Source organism: Macrobrachium rosenbergii, chromosome 13, assembly GCF_040412425.1.
Source record: "Macrobrachium rosenbergii isolate ZJJX-2024 chromosome 13, ASM4041242v1, whole genome shotgun sequence".
NCBI classification, from domain to species: Eukaryota; Metazoa; Arthropoda; class Malacostraca; order Decapoda; family Palaemonidae; genus Macrobrachium; species Macrobrachium rosenbergii.
This window is the reverse complement of record NC_089753.1, coordinates 51842792-51859428: the sequence shown is the minus strand read 5'-3', so window position 1 is coordinate 51859428 and position 16637 is coordinate 51842792. Positions and strand designations below refer to the sequence as shown.

Sequence of the window (16637 nt, the reverse complement as noted above, 5' to 3'; positions counted from 1 at the left end):
GCAAAGAACCATCAGTAATGAATCCAGTGCACCACATAAGGTGCACTGACGGCACTAACCCAACTGGGTCAAAATAGTGATGGACATGGGGGAATCGATTGTGGTGACACCCAAAATGGCTGCCTTCGCAGACTGAGGTGTCGTGTCGTCTTCTGATTGGGGGATGGTTCTTCAGGAAGCGAAAGCAAAAACAGCAACCCACAAACAGTCACTGTTCTCGATCATTTTCACAGAAGTGAGAGAGAGCTTATGATGATTCATGAACGCTCAGAGCACAAGCTGTAGCTTCGAGGTCACTCATTAAAAAAAGGAAAAAAAACTGTGCTTCCTAGAACATAACAACGAGCAGCGCCAATAGTTAATTCAGTTTACATACATGACAGAATTTTCTAGACAACAGCTGTGTCGGGGATTTTGCTAACACCTGTGTGCTTCCCTCCTTGTTCAGTCTCCACGGGCTCACAGCCCGAGTGGATAAGACCTTGGGTACATGATCAAATCTCAACACACATCACATAGAAACATACATACATGTATATACACATATACACACACATATATATATACATACATACATACATACATACATTTATATATATATATATATATATATATATATATATATATATATATATATATATATATATATATATATATATATATATATATATATATATATTATATATATATATATATATATATATATATATATATATATATATATATATATATATATATATATATATATGTTATATATATTGTTACGTGTGAGGGTCTTGGCCATCATGCATTATTCAATTTACGAATTTTTTACGGTCTCTGGCAAACCAAGATTACACGTAACCTGCCACTGAAGCCAAAAGTTAACCTAAAGACAAGCCAAAGATCATTAAAGGTCGCAGTTAAGCGGGTAATTAACCCAACAAGAATATTTGAGATGAATTTGACTTTAAACGCAACGTTCTTCCAAACATTCGGACGCTTAGGCATAAAAGCATCGAGACTTAACCTGATTTTTGCTTTACCCTAAATCCTAGGTATTTTACTGGAATAACGTAAGAAGCCAATATAATAATTTGGCTTAATCTAGACTTCGTGCAAGCGATTACCTTCAATGGTGGCCGGAGAATGAAACAAAGAAAGAGTTGGAAATACAGAAAAGAGGTTAAAAGAATGGACGAAGTTTCGAACAGCACACAGACTCTACCTTAAGGACGAAGCGTTGGCGCGCATTACAACGGACGTGATGAAGTTGTGTAGTGTTTCTTGCTCCACCATTCACTAAAATATAATAGACAAAGGCGGGGACAGGGCCACCTTCCAGACGTCTGCTCGAGACGGCGGCTAGTTTCTCTCTCTCGTCTGACCAGGGCTGGGTCAGAACAGTCACCCCAGGCGTCCGCAGTTCTTGTTAAAAACATTCGCCCAAAGACAGGTAGAAAGGAAAAAGGGACCTTAGGACCACCTATTTTTAAGGCTGATAGGAATTTTTCTCCATAGGGAAAAAAAGGCTAAATGCTAGCTTATCTTTTTTCAACGGACGTTATTTGAACTGAGCTGTCTCCCAGCGTGGACAAAGCAATTTCCTGTCTTGATCAGGCTGATATTACTATCCCTAAATGTCTGAGGTGAATAGCAAAATATTTATAAATATATATATAGAGTATATATATATATATATATATATATATACATATATATATATATATATATATATATATATATATATATATATATATATATATATATATATATATATATATATATCACTAAATCCATTGAAGGTGAGTGAAAACCGGTACTTTGATCAAGTACTTCTCGTAGTTTCATTCTACATTTCCAATTTCACTTGAGTAAAAAGTTGGACAGAGATTTATATACAAAAGCAGGAAAGTTCTTGGGGGTGGGGGGGTTACAGTTCGTTAATCTGTACATATGTTCTTTTAAACAAAATAGATGAGACAAAGGATCATGGATAGTCCAGTGGAGATTAACATTCTGGTGGAAGCAGCTTCAATGAACAGTCTGGCAGATTTCTTTTTCGATGGTCGTTGACCTTTGTAGATAACCGCTGACTTATCCTAGTTCATCGCAGGCGTGTCTGAAGCCAATGTGGTCCACAATGCCATTATTTGATGTTTCCTGAAAATGGCATATTTGTGTTGGGAGCTTACTTTAGTCCTTTTGATGTTTTACTATCTACAGAGCACCTGGACTGGCTGATTATCACAACCGCTAGGTGTGTGACAAATGCAAAAATGGGTGAATAGTCTGTAAAATGGCAAAATCTGTTTAACTTACAGTGCAAAGTTATGTACATAAGTTTTATATAGGTGACTTACCAAGCAATTACAAAGCTACTACCTTTGTACATGGCAGTCTAACAAAATTCGAATTTTTGTGGTGGCGCTGCCATTGCTAGTGTAGGTGACAGGGTCCTGCTCGCTTTCGGGACTGATACGTACAACTCAGCATAGAGCTTCATTTGGTTTTCTGTCGGCTCCCAGTTAACATCGGTAGTCTTGTGCAGTGGCTGCTTTATCTTTTTTGGAATTTTTGTCCTGTATTTTTGGTGAAGTATTCTCTCGTTTTTTTGTGGTGGCTTTTCCTGTCTTAGTAATATCGTTAGTTAACTTTATTTCTAAGATAGACAAATGCATGTATGTCAGACTCCAGCTCGTCAAGCATCGTTATTGCATTGAGGGGTGTAAAATTAGACTTGTTAAAGTGGCTTATGGTTCACACAATAAGTGTGGCAAGTGTAGGGGCAGGAATGCAGTAGAGAGGTTACATGTCCAGAGTGTCAGGATTGGGAAGATAGTGAGGGAAGACCTTGAGGTCCCATCTGGACAACTTAGTCCGAGATAGGAAAAGGAAAGGCCCATAGAGCAAAGTAGAGCTAGTCATAAGTTTTATATAACTAATTTACCAAGTAATTACATAGCTATAGTTTCTATTAACCGGCAGCTAGAAATTTTGAAATTCGCAGTAGCGCTACTTTTGTTTTGGTTAGGTGACTAACCCCGCCCACTTTCAGGGTAAGAGCGGAACTAGCCCAGCAAAAAGAGCTCAATATGTTTCTTCCGACTGATGGCTCTACAACAGTCCTTAGCAGCAGCTTATTTTTGGAGTTCTTTAGCTTCTCAGTTGGTTGTAGTACTACAATTGGTGAAGTATTCTCTTAATGGTAGCCTTTTCAGCATATTTAGACAGTGTCAGGTTCTTTTTCAGGCCTAACTACTGATTTTGACTGTTATAATTCTGATCTTAGACATGCTAAGCTTTGTTGACTTTAGACTAGTCAACTATGTCTGATTCTGGTTCCCGAGGTTTTCGGTATTGCAGCAAAGGCTGTAATACTAGAATAACTAAAGCCTGTTATGACCCGCACACTCTCTGCACATCTTGTAGGGGTCAGATTTGTTTGCCAGACTTGACTTGTAATGAATGTGAACACTGGGATGTCAAAATGTGGAAAACTTTAGTCACTTGTCAAAACTGGACAGAGACAACAAGAGGGAAGCTGCTTCTAGAGCCAGTCGTAAAAAGATGCTAGCCAGTCAGGTTCCTGTTGAGTCTGTTTGATAATGTTTCTGTACCTTTTATTCCTCCCAATCCCAGTTCTCATTCTGTTCCACCATCTCCTCTCCCTGGCTCCCTTACTCCCAGGCCTGACACCATTGCCAGCCTTGAGTCGAGACGTAATAAGAAATTGTTCCAACACAATAGACAAACCATCGGTCCTTTACATTAGGAACTACTTTCAGCGTAGGCTGGAAACGGCCGTTAAACTCTTGAGCAAGGTGGTTAGGCAGTGACCACCACCAGGTAGGTGGGAATACCTGCCTGCCCAGATGTAAACATTCCAGTTTGCTTTCGGCCGTCATGCGTTGCAGACGTGGTTTCGGATCTCTCTGCCTGACTGTTGTTAAGCTCTTATTATCCTGGCGGGATCTTTCTGTATTTTGTGTATAGCCTATATTATGTGTGTTTGATATTTATTAATACAAACCCACGATTTGTGATAACCTTGCTTAAGCTGTCGTTCCCCTGCACTGTCTTGGGGTTTGACTGCCAAGGACATATTTAGAGTAGCGTAACCAAGTGGTAATGCTTCTCTTCCAGTAGCCTTTATTTAGATACTGAAGGCATTCCCTGTACAATCAGAGATATTAGATTGAGACATAATATCTTCACTCCCCTACATTGATCTGGATGTAAGAGTTCGCTTCCTTCTTGGGCTGCTGCCCTCCGTGTACAAGGGCATGACTACTTCCTTCCTACTTGTGCTGAGCATTGTTTTCTCCGCCTGTGCTTAAAGAACTACGGAGCGGGTGGGAGGGTGCAGGCGTCGTTTGTAAGTTCCGCTTCCACAGCACCCTTGGTGGCCTCCCCACCATCCTTTTCTCTCCCCATAGGTTCTTCTTCTCTCCTTCAGTAGAGATCTTTCTCCTTCGCCCTCTTCGCTCGCTCATCGGGTGAAGACCGCGGGGGGGCGGGTGGTCAGGCACCTCTTCTTGGTTACCTCTTCTCGCTGCGTAAGGCAGTTCAGTTCCCCTTGTAGCGAGAGGAGTCCCTCTACTAATCATCTTTGCTTTTTCTTTCAGGTTGACAGTGAGCATCGCAAACACAGAAGTAGTTGGCTGGATATCTGAGGGGATATCTCGCATGAAGGAGCCCCATTGTTCATTAGTGTTGCTTCGGGATTGACCACAATACCTGGCTGGATGACATAGTTCCACATCGGGATGGTTCCGATTCTGTTCCCACCGATGTGGATCGATTGCTGTTATTGCTGGCCTTCATGTATGCTGTGGCAATGCCTCTGGCATACCTGTGGTCCATCTGTTCCTGCTGCTCCCTGTATTACACTCCTGTTAATTCAACGACAGTCTCTGGGTGGCTCTTCCTGGTCTCTTGCCGCAGCCATCCTGATCGTTCCTGTCGCTGCTGATGACTTTCATGTGACATTCCTGTCCGTTGCAGTAGCTCCTGCCTTCCGAACCGCTCCCATAGCTCCTGCATCGGCTGTCCTGATCGTGCCTGCTGCTTCTCCTGGTGGCCGTGCCCGGGGCCGCTTCCGTTGTGTTCCTGCCAGCTGCCCTGGAGGTTACGACATCCGCCACCCTGTAGATGTCGGCGTGAAGGTGAAGGAGGTCGCCTTGTGGAAGTGACGTTACTGGCCGTTGCAGTAGGTCTTGCCTTCCGAACCGCTGTAGTAGCTCCTGCATCGGCTGTCCTGATCATGCCTGCCACTTCTCCTGGCGGTCGTGCCTGGGGCCGCTTCCATTGTGTTCCTACCAGCTGCCCCGGAGGTTACGATGTCCACCATCCTGTAGAAGATGTCGGCGTGAAGGTGAAGGAAGTCGCCCTGTGAAAGTGACGTTCCTGGCCATTGCACTAGTTACTGCCTTCCGAACTGCTGCTGTAGCTCCTGCATCAGCTGTCCTGATCGTGCCTGCTGCTTCTCCTGGTGGTGGTGTCCTGGGCCTCTTCCGTTGTGTTCCTGCCTGACTTCCCTGGAGGTTACGATGTTTCGTGTCCACCATCCTGTAGATGATGTCAGAGTGGAGGTGAAGGAAGTCGCCCTGTGGAAGTAGCCACCGTCTTCTTCATCTTATCTTCGATTTCGTCTTCTACTGCCTCTTCCCTTCCTCTCCCGAGGTCCATGGGGTCCCGGGAATCAGACAGACCACCGTCGGCTAAAGGAGAGGAAGGCTGCTTCTTCGCCTTGATGCCCTTGGATGTCTAGGGACTGCCTCCTTCCAAGGAGACAGTGGGTCTCTCATTGGTTCTTCCCAACCTTCAGGTTAGGAAACCGATTCACATAGCCCTGGGTTTTGTGTTTCAGGAGCCACGGGCGCTGGACCTCGGTTTGTGATCCTGTTCCCAGTCCTAGAGATTCCGCCTTTAAGACGGGGCCTGCTTCAGGCGCTCGTTCGCAAGCTGCTCCGAGTGCTCAAGATTCTATGGAATATCAAGTATCCCACTCTGGTCTGAGAGTATTTCCCTCGGCCCAGTTTGGAAGCAGTGCGAGAGAAAGGATGAGGCACCCAGGTGTCTCAGCTCTTCCTGCCAGCACCACAAGCACTCGAGTGCTTATCAATGCTCGGTCGGGTTCCCAGCCTGGTGTCTCGATCCTGGCAATTCAAACACCAGAAGAAGCAGGGAAGAGATTCCCTTCAGGAGTCCTGCAGGACTTGTAAGGGACTGTCTCTCTTCCGGGAGACAAGTTTCTCTCGTTGTCTCTTTACCGATTCACATTCTCCTGTGGGGTCTGGCATTCCGGGGGGCCGCGAGTTACCAGTCTTGGAAGTCTGCGCCTAAGACTGGTTCTGTGCTTGGCTCTTTCAATCTCTTAGGAGTCTCATGGGCAGCTCGAGTTCTATGAACCACAAGTGGTCTCCTGACAAGAGGCACAGGACGAGAGAAAGTGCCAAGACACCCAGGTGTCTGGGTCCTGAGACGCCAGGTGTCTGGGTGCCGAGACGCCAGGTGTCTCGATACTGCCTGTTAGCTGCTTCAGTTGCTCGGCCGGGTTTCATCCTTGTGTCTGGAACCTTAGGGTTCGAGCATGCAGGATAGCAGACACAGAATTCCCCTTTGAACCTTCTTCTCGAGGGGCCTCGTCCTCGGAGTTTAGAGTTCGGGAAACTAGCAATAGTTCACAGCAAACGAGTTCCACCCTATCCAGTTCCGATTGTGTTCGCACGATCAGCTCGGCTTGGCTCGTCCCCTGGTCGCGCTTATGAGACTGGCTCCACTCGGCTCGCTCAGCTTGCTCGCCCTGCCCAGCCCTTGGTCGCGCTTGTGAGACTGGCTCTGCTCAGCTCGGCTCGGCCCACTCGGTTTTTTCTGAATCGGGTTCTCAGCTCTATTCGAGTGAACTTTTTTTGCTCTTCCCAGGAAAGCGGTTTTCCACGGCACAAGCGCTCTTCTTCTCTCATGCAGCAGTAATCTCCTTCGGTTGATTATCACTCACAGTCTCGCTCTCCTGCTGGTCTTACTGGCAGGACAGGTAGGGGTACTCTTTCTCCTCACCTGTCCTCTTTTCCTCTCGGTTGTTCCGAGAGGTGCGAGACGGACAGAGAGCTCTTCGGAGTTCGGCTTACTGGCGTGTTTTGGGTGTCGGTCCCCTGATTGTCTCGTAGTACAACCAGGTAGCCGAGGAGGGTTTCATGGGATCTGTCAAGGCTCCCTCCAAGGGCAGAGGTACAGGAGTTTCACGCTTTGGAAGCAGCGAGGGTCTTCCTCTTCAAGTTGAGATTGCCCTCGTTTTTCGGAGAACTTCGTGCCGATTCGTCAGCGCGAGGATCCACAGGACAGGACTGCGACTCCCCCAATGAATAATCCTTATCACTCGCAACCCTTGCACTTCCTGAGGGGCCGAGAGTGTCGGGGGCCCCCACGGTCCATGCTTCCGGGAGTGTTCTCGACCAGATGAACTCTTCTTCGGAGAAGGAGTTCATTCAGGTCAAGACACCAAACTTCTCCCCTGCCTTGACAGAATACGAATTCTTCTTGCCTCGAAGGGTCTGGCCAACTGCAGTTCTATGGGCAATTCTGATGCCAAGAAGAAGGACTTTGTCCCAATTCAGATCTCTGGTTTCATAAGTCCCAAGTTGGCTTGACCCTTAGGAACGAACCTTACCTGGTTCTGCCTTTTCTTTCAGAGATTTGCCAGATACCTCGGTAATCAAGTTTCATACCAGGGCACTGCCTTGTCCTTTGGACAATGGCCAAGACCTTGGGGTCTTAGTCATCTCGACTCGACCTCGAGTTCAAGCCAGCCCCCCCTCAACTCCTAAGAAGTCCCAGGCTTCGATAGAAGATTGTGGAACATAACATAACCTCTTCTACCCGTCTAGGAAAGTGAGCATAACTGTGTCTCTTTCCACCCTCTTTCCCATAAGGGAGGAGGGAAGAAGGGAAGAAAGAAAGAAGTATCGACCGGGAAGAAGTTCTCCTACTGCAGATTCCTGCATGAAATGATACTTATCAAGTCTCTGGAGCTGGCAGTGACATTGCCGAGACCTGGGAGTGGATTCCTTCGGGAGAAGTATCTATTTCCCTTAGGTCTCGGCAATTCTTTTCATCCGCTTCCTCTTCTGTGCTCCCGATTCAGGAAATGCCAACCTGGCTAGAGCTAATTGTCTCGGTATCCTGTCATCTTGCAGAAGCCTCCCCATAGAGGAGAATGGAAGTCTGCTTCCATTCTTTCGTCCTTCTTTCCTCTTCGAAGTATGAGGAAGAAGTTAGGCTAATGCTTGATTGAAGGAGCATTCGAATATGCTTGCATATTCCCCTCACATCATGTGTCTACTTACGGATTCACTGATCAGGGAAGAGGCGCACACCTGTAAAACTTTAAACTTTGTCTTGAAGGTGTGGGACCGAGATGATTAGTACCTTCTCATCACCATCCTGGGCTCAAGGCAGCCTTCTGGCCTTCCGAGAATTCAGGATGTTCGTTGAACAACAAACCACAGTAGTGGCATTTGTCGACAAACAAGAGGGAATCTTTTTTTCCTCCTGTTTCATCTGTCGACATTTGCAGGTACTCTAGTGTTTTATAGCGCACTCGACATCTCAATTAGCCACATGCATCCCTGGTGGGGATGTATTGGCAGGCAAGCTTCTTGGCCTCGGGTTTGTGTGATCGGGACGGAACGTGCTGCTCACTCGAAGATTCAGAAGAGATTGCTCGACTGAGAAATCCCTACCGTCTTACTGTTGCCTCCCTGAACAAGTTGGTAGTTTTTTCTCGCTCCTTCGTACCAGACCCAGGGGACGCTACGGTGAGGCATGCTGTCTTTCTGGGAAACTTAATATCTACATCTTTCCCTCTGTATTTGTCTGTTTCGCTAGGGGTTCTCAAGCATTGCTCACCCCGAGGTACAGACAAATGCCAGAAGACTTCACCTCTCACACGACCTGATAGCCAAGGCATCGAGAAGAGTTCTGCTTGACCCAACCTCCTGTAGCAGCTACACAAGAAGCGGTTCTTTGGGCAGTACATCCCGGTGTGTTCAGTACTGGGAGACCTTCCAGCTTCCCTTACAAGCATAGGCTTTCTCGCTGAGCAGCTGTGGCTATAGCTGGATATCTCTTGAAGTCCTCTGCAACACTCCCAGGGACTGGAGCCGTCTTCCCTGGTGTGTGTTGTTCCGGAACTCCTCAGGTCAGAGTCACTCTTCAAGTCCAGACTTCCTTGTCTTCTCTGCCGATAGTTGCTTCTCTCCCTTTCATTTGTGAAGAACATAGGCCTTTGCGACATAGTCTTCTATCTAAAGTAGCCTTCTTCTCCTCAGTCAAGATTTAGCTATGGATGAGAAGCTTCTTCGGTCTTGCTGTCCCAGGGAACTGTTCCCTGGATGGCATATGACTCTCGTTTAGGGTTCCTGTCCCATGCTGCACGCACCCTTACAAGAGTCGTTGGATAAAGATGTGCCCCCGTAGGACCATCTCTCATCTTGCTCCGGCCTCGGCGCAGAAGATTGAAGAATAGGTGAAGGGGATCAATACCTCGACTCCTCAGGTGTCGTAGGTGGACTCCGAATCCATCGGCATCTATTGTCAGGTTCGAGTCCTTCTTGTTCCCCTCCTCCTTGGACTTTGTATCGATGATCCAGATCATTCGTTGCTTTGTCCTTTAGGGAGCTGTGTTACTTTCCGAAAAGGCTCGACATTCCTAACCTAGATGTCATCGACATTTTCGCTATTACTCTCTCTCCCAAGGAAGAAGTGTCTAAGGACACATCTTTCTCCTGGCTTCGTGAAGCGATTGAAGGAGGTACTCAGCAGCTGACAACGATGATACCGGTACCTTCCACCCGAGAGCTCACGAAGCCAATGGCTTGGTCCATCCTTTGCATTCCGGAAGTTTCTGTCGGGCTGGAAGCAAGACATGGTCTCATAGACCACACTCTTGTCTTCCTATGGTCTTGCCCACAGGCCCTTGGAACCTTTTTTCCTTGGCCCTGTGGTGACTGCTCAACAAGTTGTGTTTTTTACCCAGCTCCTTCAAGAGGACTAGTAGCATCTCGCCTAAGGATACCGAGAGTGACTGGCCTCTCTTCCTCCTCCCCCGTCCTTCTACTTCTCCTCCTTTGGGATGAGAATAGGACTCAAACCAACACGTGCTGCGCCTGGCGCTGATGCGGTAAAACTGCACATTGAGCACCCGTTCTATTTTTCTCCTAGAATCATAGAAGCAATTCCGCTCCTTCCTCTAGCAAGGGGAGGAAGGAGAGTCTGGCAATAAGGGAAACCCTATCTCAGCTTTTCCTGACTGCCTCCGACTCTAAGAGTCTTCCAGCCTATTTCATATGAGTCATGTTTCCTCACTCATGGGAAAAGGTCCAGTATCTGACACTTGATCTTGCAGTTCCTACACTCCGATCAATATGTCAGAGGCTCGGGTACTCCTCCTCACTCTTTTGACCAGGAGGAGTAGCCCAGGTGTGCAGAACTCCAGTCAGTTCAAGAGATTCACTCAGATTCCTCCCTCAAACCAGCGAGTCTTCCTAATGTAAAGGACCGACGGTTTGTATATCGTGTCGGAACAAATCACAATTTTTGAAAGTAAATTGTATTTTCCTGACTATACAAACCTGAGGACCTTTACATTACGCATTATGCCCACCTCATGCCACCCCTCAATCTGAACCTGGACCGAAAGGCAAACTGGAATGTTTGCATCCGGGCAGGCGGATATTCCCACCTACCTGGCGGTAGTTACTGCCTAACCACCTTGCTCAAGAGTTTAACAGCTGTTTCCAGCCTATGTTGAAAGTAATTCCTAATGTAAAGGACCTCAGATTTGTATAGTTAGGAAAAATACAATTTACTTTAAAAAATTGTGATTTTTGAAGGGTCTTGAAAGGAAAAAGTCCATCCCACAGTAGACGGACCATTGCTTCTTGTTCCGCCTTGTAAACGTCCTAAATGGTTGGAAATTATCTAACGACATCCTTTTGGGTGTGATTAAATGACTTAATCCCCTCCTTCGTAGGTGGGACTAATGACGTCACCAGAAGTCTTTAGGTTCTGGCAAAAGTTGAAAGGTCAGCTCACAGGTAGGATGGTTAGGCATTTTTGTTATGGTTGCCTTAGATTATACTGGCACCCGTGTTTTGGCTACATAAACATAACACTTCCTGATCATTATTCTCTCTCTCTCTCTCTCTCTCTCTCTCTCTCTCTCTCTCTCTCTCTCTCTCTCTCTCTCTCTCTCTCTCTCTCTCTCTCTCTGTCTTTGTCTATCACTAGTCCTCTCTCATTTCTTTTTCTCTCTTTATATTTACGCTATTCCTAACTAATATTCTCCCAGCTATCATTACATCACTCGGTCACCTACCAAACATTGTCTTCAATGTTTAATTAAACATAATAAAATGGATACAATAGTGATAATTGGCAATAAAATGCAACAATGGACATAAAAATTTTTTCTCCAATTGTGGAGGAAAAGACATAAGTTCATTAAAACATTCTGAAAAAAAATAATATTAAAATATCAAACCTATCAAATCATAAGTATATTAATTCATAAGCATATTAAATGAACATATGAACAATAAACATGTGAAATTATTATCATGTAACAAATAATGTTAACATCAAATGTCAATTCTTGCTATTATTGAGTTCTGTCAATATCCCTTGTATTTTTCTGATAATAAGATTTCTCACTATTATGATAAACAAAATAGCAGTTATTACTATTACCACTAGATTTACTAATGATATATAAAATTGGGGCGACTTTCTTTACAGTAGAAATATTCATCAACATAGTTCACATTTTCAAGTTTCTTTAATTCTAACTGAGACAACTTAAATTCATCTATTTTATATGAGCAATTTTTATATGGCACATGTTCGTTGACTTTACATGTTGTGAAAAGATGGGGTTCATAATATAATTGGTTTGCTATAGCTAACTGACATGATGCTGTAAAAAATTTAACATTTTAAACTTTATTTCTGTGCTAATATTGGGACATTTAATTTTAGCTACTACAGTATTTAGGGAAAATAAAAAAATTATTGAACAATTATGAGTGCTTCAAAAGGGTTATCATAGTTTGTGGTACACACCCTTTTCTTGGTTTGGTTTAACACAGTCTCTTGAATACAGGGATAAGCATTAGTATTCTTATATAGGTTATCAAAATTACATGTATACTCCTGTTCTTTGAACAGAATACACTCAAATTGTTTATCAGTGAAGAATGACAATAGTAGAGCGTGTTCTTCTAATGTAAAACACCTGATTGTTCCCTTTTGAATGATTATTTGATTATTAACTATCATAGGAAATGGGTACATAGTGATTAATGTATTTGTGACCCTAGTATTGAAAGGTACATCTAAAATAATTTTATTATAAAGCACTTTGACACTTATTAAATTGTAGTACATGAATACTACTTCCACAAGTGGCTGAGTGTTTTTCCATGATGCAGAACTTAATAATGTCTTGTAATTCTTTAGGAGTGATTAGTGTTGGGCTCAAAACACCTTTATAAGTAAGCAAAATGGCATTTAATGTGTTTTTATGTTCCTGTAATATCACTTGACTTTCTAGAGCAAATGTATTTAAAAACTGTGTGTTTTCCAACTTATTCAGTTTTTTTGTTACATTCTGATTGACTTGAATTATAAAATTTTTCAGTTTTTCTATTTGTTCTGCATTTTGATTGTGTGAGGTAATCACTTTGTTTATCACTGTGCCTCTTGCTGCTTCCCATTTTTCCGGTCTGGCTATTCTTTCTTTTTCATGCTTTACATTTTATTTATACTGTATATAGGTTTCACTACATACATTATATTTATGATATTTTCAGTCCAACATCAATATATACATATATACACTTATTTAACTCCGCCGGTTTCGTAGATTATATATTTTGTTTACAACATTATCTACAGCATTTTCATGTCTTATATTATCTATAGCTCCAGTGGACCATGGATCTGTTTTTACTACTTTTATATGATTCCAGTGAACTACTTTTTCCTTTAGATCCCTTTCATTAATTACTCTATGTATGTTTAATTTTAATACTTCTACAACTCTATATAGTCCAGTGAACTTGGGAGAAACCTTTACTTTTGGCCCTTCTAGAACATGATTTTGTACATAAACTTGAGTACCTACTGTAATGTCTGGTTTAATGGTACTGTACTTTTATTATAATATTTGGCATGAGTGTTATGAACCCATTTTAATTTTGCCCATGTTTTCATGATTGTCTCGTAAGTATGTCTGGTTTTCCATGCAACATAGTCATCATAGTTACAGTATAAGTATGTCTGGGTGGTGGTGCATTCTTTTCTGATAACCATACAGCAAATAATGTGGGGATTCTCCTATTGTCTCATTTACAGTATTATTCAATGTGAACTGTACATCTTCTGTTGCTAAGTCCCAATCTTCTGTCCATGGGCTCACTAAAGTTTTCAGGATATCCTTTATTTTACAATTAGTTCGTTCTACTGCTTCATTAGAACTTGGTTTATAAGCGGTTGTTTGACACTTATTTCATAAAATTCACATATTTTCTTTAAAAGATCACTAGTAAATTCAGCAGCATTATCAGAAAGAAGAACTTGTGGGAACTTGTGGACATGAATGCCTTGTGATAATTCTAGGTTTAAGAGCTTCTGCTACTGTGGCTGCATCTCTGTTTCTTACCGATACGATTTCTACATATCTAGTTAGATAGTCTAAGAAGACTAATATTTGTTTATTTCCTCAACAGTCCTTGGAAATGGACCTAAAAAGTTCATAGTTACTACTTGAAATGGATTTAATTCTGATGGATATTTTTCAAGTGGAGCTTTAAGATTTACATTACCTTTGTTTTGATTACAAACTATACAGTTTTGTACAAAGTTTTTGGCATCTTCACTACAATTTGGCCAAAAATAATTTCTGGTTATGATTCTGCTTGTCTTTTTAATTCCTGGATGTCCTGCTAACTTATATGAGTGTGTTAGTTCTAAAACTTCTCTGATTAGTGTTTTGGGATGTATAGTCGAGAACAACCATTCTTCTCTGTTGGCCTTTTATACAACAATCCATTTATTAACTGAAAATCAGGTTTTAAGGATTCATCTAGTGTTAAGTGTCCTAATATTTGTCTGATTTCTGCATCTTTTCCTTGCTGTATTTTTACTCTTTCTAGGTGTAAATCTACTACTTGACAACTAAAACAAAAGGTATCAGTTGTAATACATTTTTCTGTTTCTTCTTGAGATCTGGATAATGCATCTGCCAAGTTGTTACATTTCCCTGGAATATATCTGAATTCTGGGACAAATCCTAATACACTAATGAACCATCTATTGAACTTCATGTTGTTGGTAAAGGCTCTCTTTTAAATAAGTCACAAATGGGTTTGTGATCAGTAAACACATTAACTTTATGCCCTAAAAGTATGTGTCTAAATTTCTTTAAACCATAGTATAAAGCTAAACACTCACTTTCTGTGGTACTATAGTTTCTTTCTGCTGGGTTTAAAACTCTACTAGCATAATATACTGCCCTCATTCTAGTTTTGGCCTTTAGTAACAATACAGCTCCTAGCCCTGTACTTCAGGCATCACAAGCTAAATAAGTCTTTGGAAAAATCTGGGTAGACTAAAGCAGGGTTCCTGGTCATTTTGCTCTTTAGTGTTTGAAAGGCTGTTTCTTGTTCATCCTTCCATTCATAATTAACATCCTTCTTGGTTAGTTCTGTCAAAGGTTTGGCTATAGTAGCAAACCCTTTATAAAAGGTCTATAATAACTTACCATACCCAGGAACCTTCTTAATGCTTTCAAATTAGGGGGAGCTGGGTAATCAATTATTGCCTTTATTTTACCTGCCTGCATGCGCAGTCCATCTTCACTAATTACATGACCCAAGTATTCTAAGGATTTCATCAGGAATTGACATTTCTTTAATTTTATTTTTAGTCCTACAATTCTTAATCTCTCTAGGACCATTTCTAATGTTCTGAGGTGACTTTCTAAGTCTTTGCTAAAAATTATAACACCGTCCAAGTATACTGCAACATTTTCTATATCTCCTAAAATTTGTAACATTAATCTGACAAATGTTAATGGGGCTGATGTTAGTCCAAATGGCATTACTTCAAGCTGTAAATGTTCTATATGTGTGCTGAAGGCTGTGAATTGTTTCGATTCCTCATCTATAGGTACTTGCCAATATCCACTAAGCAAATCTAAGGATGAAAATATTTTGGCCCCTCCTAGGCTAATTGAGCTAACATATCTTGAATTACCGGCATCGGCATTCTATCTGGAACTGTGTTGGCATTTAACTTCCTGTAATCTATCACAAGTCTCCAACTACCATCCTTCTTTGAAACAAGTAACAATGGGGAATTATATGGAGATTTAGAAGGAAATACTACTCCATCTCTTTTCATTTCCTCAATCAAATTGTCAACTATGGGTCTCTGGCTTATTGGTAATCTGTAATTAGGAATAAAAAATGGCTTGGCTCCATCATCTAACAAAATTCTATGTTGTAGAACATTTGTTCTTCTTAGTTTATCTCCTTCTATAGCTATTACATTTCTGTATTTCTCTAACACCTGAATTAACTTGTGTCTATTTTCTGGAAAATCTGTTTTATTTACTTCTGGATTTATTTGAGAGTTTTGGCCATTTATAGAGAAAATTTTTTCTTCTACTGTTAGTAAAGGATTGTTAATAGGAATCCCTATGCAAAAGACAATGCCTGCGTATAGTGTTAGTCTGTTATCTGAATAGTTTTGGACATAAACTTCGCAGTTATCACCATTCATGTGAACTAGGGAATTATCCATTCTGACAAAATCTGGCAATTCTTCATTCAATAATAGAATATCCTTATCCTTTACATCCTCTTTTGATCTCAAATATATCTTTGTTAAACATTTTGGATACAAAGTTACTGCTCTGTTGAGTATAAACTGTACTTTATTATCATCAGCTGTGCTAACACAACATATTTCTTCTTCTTCTATGTCTGAAAAATAGCAAAGTTCTGCATCTGCAGTGGTTTTTATTTTGTCTAATACTAATTATATCATTTATTTATTTTATCTTCAGAGCAATACTCATTTAGTATTTTCATTGCTATAGTTATAGGTATATAGGTATAGGCGCCTTGATTTTTGTTAGATTCAGTGTTTTGGTCATCACAGTTATTTATATCTGAGTAATTATTTATATCTGAGTAATTGTCATCTGTATGTGCACATCTCAACAATTCTGTATTCTGTAATTGTGGGAATTCCTCTTTTTTATCTGTTTCTTTTATCTTGCTTGTTATCTTATCTACTTTTCCTGTATGTCTGTCTCGCTTGTCGAAACTGTATCGGACAAGTTGATTAGATTTGGGTGAAACCTTTCTTCGTCAAGCATAAAACATACGCTCTTCTGATTATCCTGTTTCAGGCTAATCTTTCCTTCACTTCTTCTTTTATACTATATAATATTATTCCACATCTCCTCATTAAATTAAATGAGAACAATACTTGTGTGGGAAAAAATGTCTTCTAAAACTAGAAAACTTTCAATAAATTTGTGACAAAATTTCTATTTCTAAGTTCACATTCCCAGACTTTTAATGTTT

The 16637-nt window shown here is 41.7% G+C and overlaps 1 protein-coding gene across 4 annotated transcripts in view; it reads left to right on the top strand.

The window, feature by feature from the left end:
• The window catches only part of LOC136845310 (sugar transporter SWEET1-like), a 164159-nt gene that overhangs the window by 95482 nt on the left and 52040 nt on the right, over nt 1–16637 (top strand). The window contains exon 1 of one of the 4 annotated variants that reach the window (XM_067115524.1): nt 2498–2516. The exons of the other annotated variants lie outside the window; for them this stretch is intronic. The gene's annotated coding sequence lies outside the window, so the exon portion shown is untranslated. Of the gene's footprint in view, nt 1–2497; nt 2517–16637 lie in introns of those variants that run through there. 4 annotated transcript variants of the gene reach the window in all.